The 8,977-nt window shown below is 46.3% G+C and overlaps 1 pseudogene; it reads left to right on the top strand.

The window, feature by feature from the left end:
- The window catches only part of LOC107647342, an 11,640-nt pseudogene continuing 2,971 nt past the window's right edge, over positions 309–8,977 (top strand).

The raw sequence follows: 8,977 nt of genomic DNA, 5'->3' as shown, positions 1-8,977 counted from the left end.
TATATTAATATAATTCGAACCACATTGGTTCGAACTGCATTCATGAATAATTCGAACCAAGGCAGTTCGAATTACAGAGAGAGAAAATGGTTCAAGTAAATCGAACCAGGGTGGTTCGAATTAGCATTGTTAGTAATTCGAACCAAGCTGGTTCGAATTATAGAGAGAGAAGCTGCATCAAGTAATTCGAACCAAGCTGGTTCGAATTACACAATCCCTAATTCGAACCAGGCTGGTTCGATTTAGTGGTAGACAGAGCAGTATATATATGGTTGTAAACGTGAGTTGCTCTCATTAGAGGGTTTAAGATGGCTAGTGAGGAGAGTTTTGTTATTTTGGTTCACCACAGAGGATCCATTAAGAGGAAAACTCGTTCGGGTATGAAGTTCACAGATAAGGATCCTCTCTGTATTGTCGTTAGTCCATCGACGAGCTATGATGACCTTGTTAGATCTGTGCTGATGAAACTTGGTCTGGAAGGTGCGAAGCGGGTTAAGAAGTTTTTCTACCGCATTCCAATCACGGTCCTGCAGGATACCGTGAAGTATGATTGTTTCACCATTGGTAGTGATGAGGACCTGCAAGTCATGTTTCTTTGTCGGAGACAGTTTTCGGAGGTGAGGACACCAGAATTGTTGCCAAAGCTGGTTGATGTGGTATCCAGCTCAGGGGGTTCGAACCGGAATACCACCACTGTAGCCACGGCAGCCGGTTCCAGTTCCAGGCCTGCCGTTGCTTCTTCATCCGTCCCTGTGTACGAGCCAGCGGTCCAACCTGTCGCCTCTCCGTCTTTTGCTGTTGATCTCAATGACGGCGTAGGCGACGAGGTAGGATCATTTGATATTATGCCGAACGCTTTACAGGGCGTTCCACCGGTTGGCGTCGGAGACGGATTGTTGGGTGATGCAGAGGAGGATGACGTCGAGCCGGATTTGATTGAGGATGACAGCGGCGACGAGGTTGGAGCGACTGAGCTTGCATTGGCGGTTGGTGGTTTTAGTTCTGGCACACAGCAGTATCCACCACATTTTTTCTCTTTGGACCTGGATGCCATGAGGCAGGAGGGGGTTTCTGGGCACTCTGTTGGATTCGGAGCTAGAGATGTGGAAGGGACTGCTGGTCTGATAGAGTTTCAGGTTGGTCAGCAATTTCAGGATAAAGATGAGGCCCTGTTAAGTGTGAAGACTTACAGCATCCGGCGAGGGGTACAGTACAAGGTAGTGGAGTCTGATTATCGCCGGTATGTTGGCAAGTGTTCTGAGTTTGGGAATGGGTGCACATGGTTAATTCGACTGAGTCTCCGACAGCGCAAGGGCATTTGGGAGGTCAAACGGTACAATGGACCTCACACTTGTCTGGCCACATCCATCTCGAGTGACCACAGGAGTTTGGATTATCATGTGATTTCGGCGTTCATTATGCCAATGGTTAGGGCTGATGCATCCGTCAGCATCAAGGTGCTCCTGAATGCCACGGCAGCACACTTTGGGTTCAGGCCGACTTACAGGAGGGTCTGGATGGCGAAACAGAAGGCTATTGCCCTCATCTACGGTGACTGGGATGAGTCATACAACGAGCTGCCTAGGTGGGTGTTGGGAGTCCAGCTGACGATGCCTGGTACTGTTGCAGTCCTAAGGACGAGCCCCGCTCGAGTTGGAGGACAGGTAGACGAGTCTCAAGCGTATTTTCACAGACTTTTCTGGACTTTTCCACCGTGCATCGAGGCATTCCGTCATTGCAAGCCCCTAGTGAGAATTGACGGCACACATCTGTATGGGAAGTATGGCGGAACGTTGCTCATCGCGATTGCACAGGACGGGAACTCCAACATTCTACCTGTTGCATTCGCACTAGTAGAGGGTGAGAATGCAGAGTCCTGGACATTCTTTCTCTCCCACCTTCGACAGCACATGACACCACAGCCGGGTCAGCTGGTTATATCGGACAGGCATAACGGCATCAAGGCTGCGCTTGAGGCTCCTGAAGGAGGTTGGTTACCTCCATCTGTGTACCGGGCATTCTGCATTCGACATGTAGCGGCTAATTTTGCCCTTACCTTCAAGGGCAAAGATGCACGGAGGCTTCTAGTGAATGCGGCGTATGCAAAGACCGAGGTTGAGTTTGATTACTGGTTTGATATTCTGCGGTCTGAAGACCCGTCGATGTGTGAGTGGGCAAACCGGATTGATTATTCCTTGTGGACTCAGCATCGTGATGAGGGGCGGAGATTCGGTCACATGACGATGAATATCTCCGAGTGTGTGAACTCAATCCTCAAGGGTGTCAGAAATCTCCCTGTATCCTCCCTGGTGAAGGCAACATATGGTAGACTTGCGAAACTCTTTGTTCGCAAGGGGAGAGAGGCTGAGGCCCAGATGGGAACCGGACAACAATTCAGTTAGCACTTGGTGAAGTGTATTAAGGCCAACTTGAAGACGGCCAGGTGCTTCACGGTGACTTTGTATGACCGGGTATAACTCCGAGTTTACCGTAGCAGAGACCACTCCGACTGGTTCTTTCTCGTTGGGTAGCTACAGAGTATCGCTTGCCTCTCGGACATGTGACTGCGGGTACTTCCAAGCGCTTCATTTCTCGTGTCAGTACGCACTTGCATGCTGTGTCTACTCATGGGTTACCTGGACCTCTTATGTTCACAGCGTGTATCAGATTAGTTCGGTATTCAGTGTGTATCGGATGGGATTCACACCTCCCATCCTGGAGGGCTTCTGGCCACCTTACGATGGGCCCACGGTGATTCCGGACCCTGACAAGAGGCGTGCGAGAGAGGGTCGTCCGAGATCCACTAGGATATGGACGAATATGGACGAGGCAGATCCGAACCAGCCAAAAAGGTGTGGCCTCTGTCGCCAACCCAGACACACATGTCGGAGTTGCCCACAGCTTGGAGGATCGTCTCACATAGGGGGCCATTAGTAGCCATGTTGTTAGTGTTAGTACTTATTATATTTAACTTCTCCTGTTAGATGTTATGTTTGAGCAGTTATGTAACTTGTTGATCTTTCTACTTTGTATCGTGCATGCTGCGTTAAGTAATGAATATGTTATGTTTCCCATAAATGCAAAATTTAAGACAAGTCCCATTAAACTGTTATATGATTCAATGATTATAAATAGTCACTGATAAATCCGGTAAACACTAGTTTTCATAGTACAATACGATGAACAAACAACAAAGGAAGACAGCTCTAAAATAACAACAAAAGTACACATGGCTATCATACATGAAAGAACCCTAAAGAACAAAATACATGAAACGTGAATCATCTAAACAGATGCGAGCCCGTACCACAACGACGGGGTACCCGTGCCCTCTGACCTCTGCGGATAAACGGCTCCTCATCCTCTATTTCATCCGCGTCCTCATGCGGGGCAGGCTCTGCAGGTGGCGTAACATGGATGGGTGCCGCAGACGGCCCGGCAACGGACTCTGATGCAGCAGTGTAGGCGGATGGTGGTGTACCTCTCAAAACAAAATGGTCACCAACAGATGCCGTAGGAGGCTCGTTCAGATCAACATCTAAAGATGCCTGCATCCCGGAGGTCTGACCACGTCTCCGGGACTGCACGTCCTCCTGCATGATGGCGGTAATCTCCTCTAGAAACTGCTGACCCTTGAAATCCGCATCTAGCGTATCTGAGGCAAGGAAGTCTGACCACTGTGATCCCGGAATAACCCATGGGATACCCTCCTGCTGAGGCTGGTCATGGGTGGGTACACTAACGAAGTAATCTCCAAGAGGCCCCGACCCGAGTCCAGCGCCACCAGGGTCAGCCCCGTCACCCATACTTGACCCATACCACTCACCTCCATGTCCGCCATCATGGGTACTAACACCAGCAACTGCAACAGCCCCTGCACCATCCCCGCCCACGGGCCCATGCTGATCGTCGTCATCGTCGTCATGGTCACAACAAGGGTGGTCCGCCACACCACGCCCTCTCCGCCTCCCTCCCTGGCCTCGTCGTCTGCCTCCAGCGGGACCCGCATCGTCATCATCGTCCATAGCATGCTCAAGCCAGTTCCAGTCACGCTGGCTCTGTCGTGTCCCGACACGAGCTCTCCTCTCAACCCGCCGCCTGTCCGGCACGTCCTCAGGTCGATCCATGTCAGGAACTCGCCCAACACCCCGCTGTGAGGCCTCAACTGGAATAGGAACGGCTCTCGGATCCCCCAAGTGCATGTCCGGAGACAAGAACCTCTTTCCATGCTAAAGCCACCACTCGAGGAACTCATGCGATGGTCTAGGGTCGGCAACAACATCCAACCTCAGCACGGTCTCCGCACGGGACTCCCAATAGAGATGCCACTTCTGCAAATGGTACGGAAACCATCTATCACTGCCTCTACCATCCTTCGACATCAGAAAGTTGATGTTCAGGGCGGGACCCAGACGGGGCTGCACCCCTCCGAACTGCGGAAGCACCCTATCTATCTGATGCCACTCTATGATGGCAAAGTAGATCAGCGACGTCACAGACCGCCACAACGCCATATGCCGAGGCTCCAATGCCTCTGGATGCACAACTTGAAGTACGTTGGGGCTGCTGTACGGCATCCAGATAAACTGCACGGAGAACCCTCCATTGTCAGGACAAGTCATGGACACAACTCATAAAGTGTGGTTAAATAAAGAAACTGTTTAAGTTGCGTACTCACCTCCCTGTCCTGTAACCGGTCTATCCTCAGCCTCCACATCTGCACTCTAGGACCCTTCTCACTACCGGAAGGGTTGTAACCTGACCACCTGCATCATACATGTGTCCTATGGCTACTTAAATGTGTGTTTTGGGTATGTAATACATTATTAATGAACATGGAGTTATGCAAATTAAATTGAAATAGAGAAGGCTGAGTAGAGTACCTCGAGGCCAACGGCCAGCTGAATGTCTCATACCCTGCAGGCCTAAACAAAGGAAATCGCCAGAAGATCCAAGACTGAAGTAGCTGAAGTGGGCCCGCTAACTTGACCACATGTCTGTTCGCCACTCGGCACATGCACCGGTACAACCATGCCAGTGCCGCAGAACCCCAGCTATAGGTACCCATTGACGTTGGGATTTTTGCCAGTAAAGAATGTCATAAAAACAGTCGCGTTGTAGATATAGTCTCTAAACCGACAGAAATCTCTTCGTATAAACGTTTTGGTTGTCACAAGTAACAAACCCCTTTTGAAATTGATAACCGAGTATTCAAACCTCGGGTCGTCTTCTCAAGGAATTACAGGGAGGTATATTCTTATTATTGGTTATGAGTTTGTAGATTAGGGGTTTTAGAAATTAGGGAGCAGTATGTTGAATGGCAAGAAAAATAAAATAATAATAATAATAAAATAAACTCTTGACAAGGTATTAGAACTGGAGGTCCTATCCTTATCAATTGTGATGAAATTGGGATTTTAATCTCACTTTGTTAACCTCTAACTATGAAGGTAGATCAAGTGGATTAATTAGCTTAATCCTCAGGTCCTAGTCAATTCCTATAGAAAGACTAGAGTTATTGGAGCAACTCCCAATTTCAACCACTCCTTTATTTGACAGCTCAAGCGTTACCAATAAATCAACCAAAGCCAAAAGGGAAAAAATCTAAATTATTTAAATAAAGAAAAGCAAAATTAAATCTGAAAATACCTCGAATAAAATACATTCAAAGTAGTAAAATCTAACATGAAAAAGTTCATAAGCCAATTGGACAACATAAATCAAATACAAATAAAAGCATGAGAGTATCTGAAAGTAAAAGAGAAGTAAAAAGTAAAAGAAATATTAAACCTGGATCGAGAGTTACTCCTAAAACTAAGAGAAATCCTAAATCCTAATCCTAAGAGAGAGAGAGAGAGGAGAGAACCTCTCTCTCTAAAACTACATCTAAAAACATGAAAAGTGAATTATTCGAGCCTCCTATGAATGAATGTATTTTCCCACTTTATAGCCTCTAATCTGTGTTTTCTGGGCCGCAAACTGGGTCAAAAACAGTCCAGAATTCGCTGGTTTCGAATTTTGCCACGCTGGATTTCCGTCACTGCGACGCGGCCGCATGGATCACGCGGTCGCGTCACTTAGCGTCAGGGGAACTGTAGCATATTATATATCAAATCGAAGCCCCGGACGTTAGCTTTCCAATGCAACTGGAACCACGTCGTTTGGACCCTTGTAGCTAAAGTTATAGCCATTTGAGTGCAGAGAGGTCAGGCTGGACAGCTTAGCAATTTCTCCAACTTCTTGCATTCCTTCCACGTTTGCATGCTTTCTTCCCATCCTCCAAGCCATTCTTGCCTTATAATATCTGAAAACACTTAACACGCATATCAAGGTATCTAATGGTAATAAGAGAGGATTAATAATAAGCAAATATAAGATCAAAGAAGCATGTTTTCAATCAAAGCACATAATTAGGAAGGCAAATGTAAAACCATGCAAATAGTATGAATAAGTGGGTAAAGAGTAGATAGAAACCACTCATTTGAGCACAAGATAAACCATAAAATAGTGGTAAAATATGCAAAAATCAACCAAGTGGTAAAATTCTCTAAAAATTTTCTTGAAAAAGAAAATGTTACTTCAACCAAGTGGTAAAATATGCAAAAATCAAACAAACATGCAAATGCAACAACTAATCTACAAAGAAAATTTAAACATTGGTGTTTGAGACAAGAAAGTACTAACCCATGGAGATCGGTATCGACCTCCCCACACTTAAAGATTGCGCCGTCCTCGGTGCATGCTGAGATGTGCAGGTGGATGGGGGTTGTGGTTTCTCAGCTGTGCTCTTTTTTTGTTCCTTTCCTTGCCGGCGGTTTGGGAGTAGCTTTCTTCTTTCCTTCCTTGGTGGCCATCCTGAAGAAGGGAAGAAACACATAGCATGCATAGTAAATAAGCTATTTGAAAGTATTAAATTGAACATGCAAGCATCCTTTAAAAAGTAATATATAATTGTCAAATAATTATGCAATAATCCACAATGACCCAAATAAAATTCCAACACCAGTGAAAATAATGCAATGAATGAAATATGCAAATAAATGAAGTAAAATAAAATGAAAGATAAGAAGAATGAGAAGGGAAAGAAAGAGAGGAGAAGTAAGTAAGAAATAGGGAGGAAAAAGAGAAAATAGGATTTGGGGAAGAGAAAGACAAGATATTTTGGCATATGAGGTTAATGTGTGTAATGCTGGCGACGCGGTCGCGTGGGTAACGCGGTCGCGTGGTGCGCGATAAGGTTGGGTGACGCGGACGCGTGGGACACGCGATCACGTGACTCAATTTGTGCTAGTGGCGCGAGTGCAGCCTCGCGGTCGCACAACTCTCTGTTCAAAACTTAGTATTGCCAAAATCCAGGGTGACGCGATCGCGTGGGGCATGCGATCGCGTGGATGGCCTTTTTTGAAAACGACGCGGACGCGTAGGGTACGCGGTCGCGTCGTAGGGCTCGTGCGTCTAGCACCATTCCAGCCCCATTCCAGCATAACTCTCTGCCATGCACCCTTGTGACGTCGATTTACATGGCACGCGGCCGCGTGGGTGACGCGGTCGCGTGGGAGGCCATTATTCCCATATGACGCGGTCGCGTGGGGTGATTTGTGCCATTGGCACGCCTCCAGCGCTGCTCCTACGAAACTCTCTGTTCATATTAATATTGTCTCCCATCTCCTTGCGACGCGGACGCGTCGCTGATGCGGTCGCGTCGCGTGCTCGCTTTTTTTTTTTTTGTAATCTGAAAAATGCAGAATGCAGTGTTAATATGATTGTGATGCAAAACTCCAGGTTCAATATAATAAAATAAAATAAAATTCAAAAACAAATAGAACTAAATAAAAATGAAAAAGGAACAATCATACCATGGTGGGTTGTCTCCCACCTAGCACTTTTAGTTAAAGTCCTTAAGTTGGACATTTGATGAGCTTCCTGTTATGGTGGCTTATGCTTGTATTCATCCAGGAATCTCCACCAATATTTGTATCTCCAGTAACCTTCGGGGTCCCAAACTAAGCATGTAAAGCCCTTAAGAAGCTTCAAACAGATTCTTAGGCTCCCGGGGTGACAAATGCCAGAACAGATTCCAGGATCCCAAACTTTACTTTTACACCCGTTTTTGTCTCGATCTGCATTTTTCCAGCCGGGTGAAAGGTGATCCGAATTCTCACTGCAGCGACCAGACAGCTTCTTAGACCCATTCAGTTGAGCTTTATACCAACCTTTGCGTTTGAACTTAAAGCTTCCAACCATGATGAACCTTGCAGGACAATTCTTACCACTGGCCATCTTCCTCTTACTCTTAATATCACAAAGAGCTCTAAGTTGACCATCCGTCTCCAGTAGCCCATATTCAAGTGGAATTAGAAAGCTAAGGGATATAAATTTTACCCACTTGAATATTGTGAAGGATGATGGCAACTTAGGGCGAGGTATTTTTAATGAAATTGCAAGCTCCACTCCCTTGTGCTCTTCTCTGATAATTACCACCTCTTTGCAAGCTTCTTCAATTTCAACCTCTTCCTCTTGGCAGCTCTCTTCCAATTCAATCTCCTCTTCATTGCTTTCCAAGGGCATGGGAGGTTGTGCTTCTTCTTCTTGAATCTCCATCTCTTGATCAACCTCTTCCAAGTCTTCAACTATGATATGTTTTGGAGGTTGTACACCCTCCTCAGCATCAATTTCAACCGTCTTGGAAGGAGGCTCTATATCTTGACTTTTCCATGGAGGTTCTGCATCTCCTAAGTCTTCAACCACTTCTTCTTCTTGAACAATGACAGCGTCTTCCACTTGTTCTAGTACGAATTCATTCTCTGTCTTGTCCACTGGGGTTTCTGGTATCTCCTTTATGCTACGCTCTTCACTAGACTGTCCACATGGAGCTGTGACTGATCCTTGTATATTTGAGCCCCTAGAAGCCCATTGAATTAATGCTTGCTCCAGTTGTTGAATGGTTGTTTGAAATTTAATTACTGTTTCCCTTAGT

This window comes from Arachis ipaensis, chromosome B06, assembly GCF_000816755.2.
Source record: "Arachis ipaensis cultivar K30076 chromosome B06, Araip1.1, whole genome shotgun sequence".
In the NCBI taxonomy this organism is placed as follows: Eukaryota; Viridiplantae; Streptophyta; class Magnoliopsida; order Fabales; family Fabaceae; genus Arachis; species Arachis ipaensis.
Note: the sequence above shows the minus strand (reverse complement) of the source record. Positions and strands in the feature narration are given on the sequence as shown.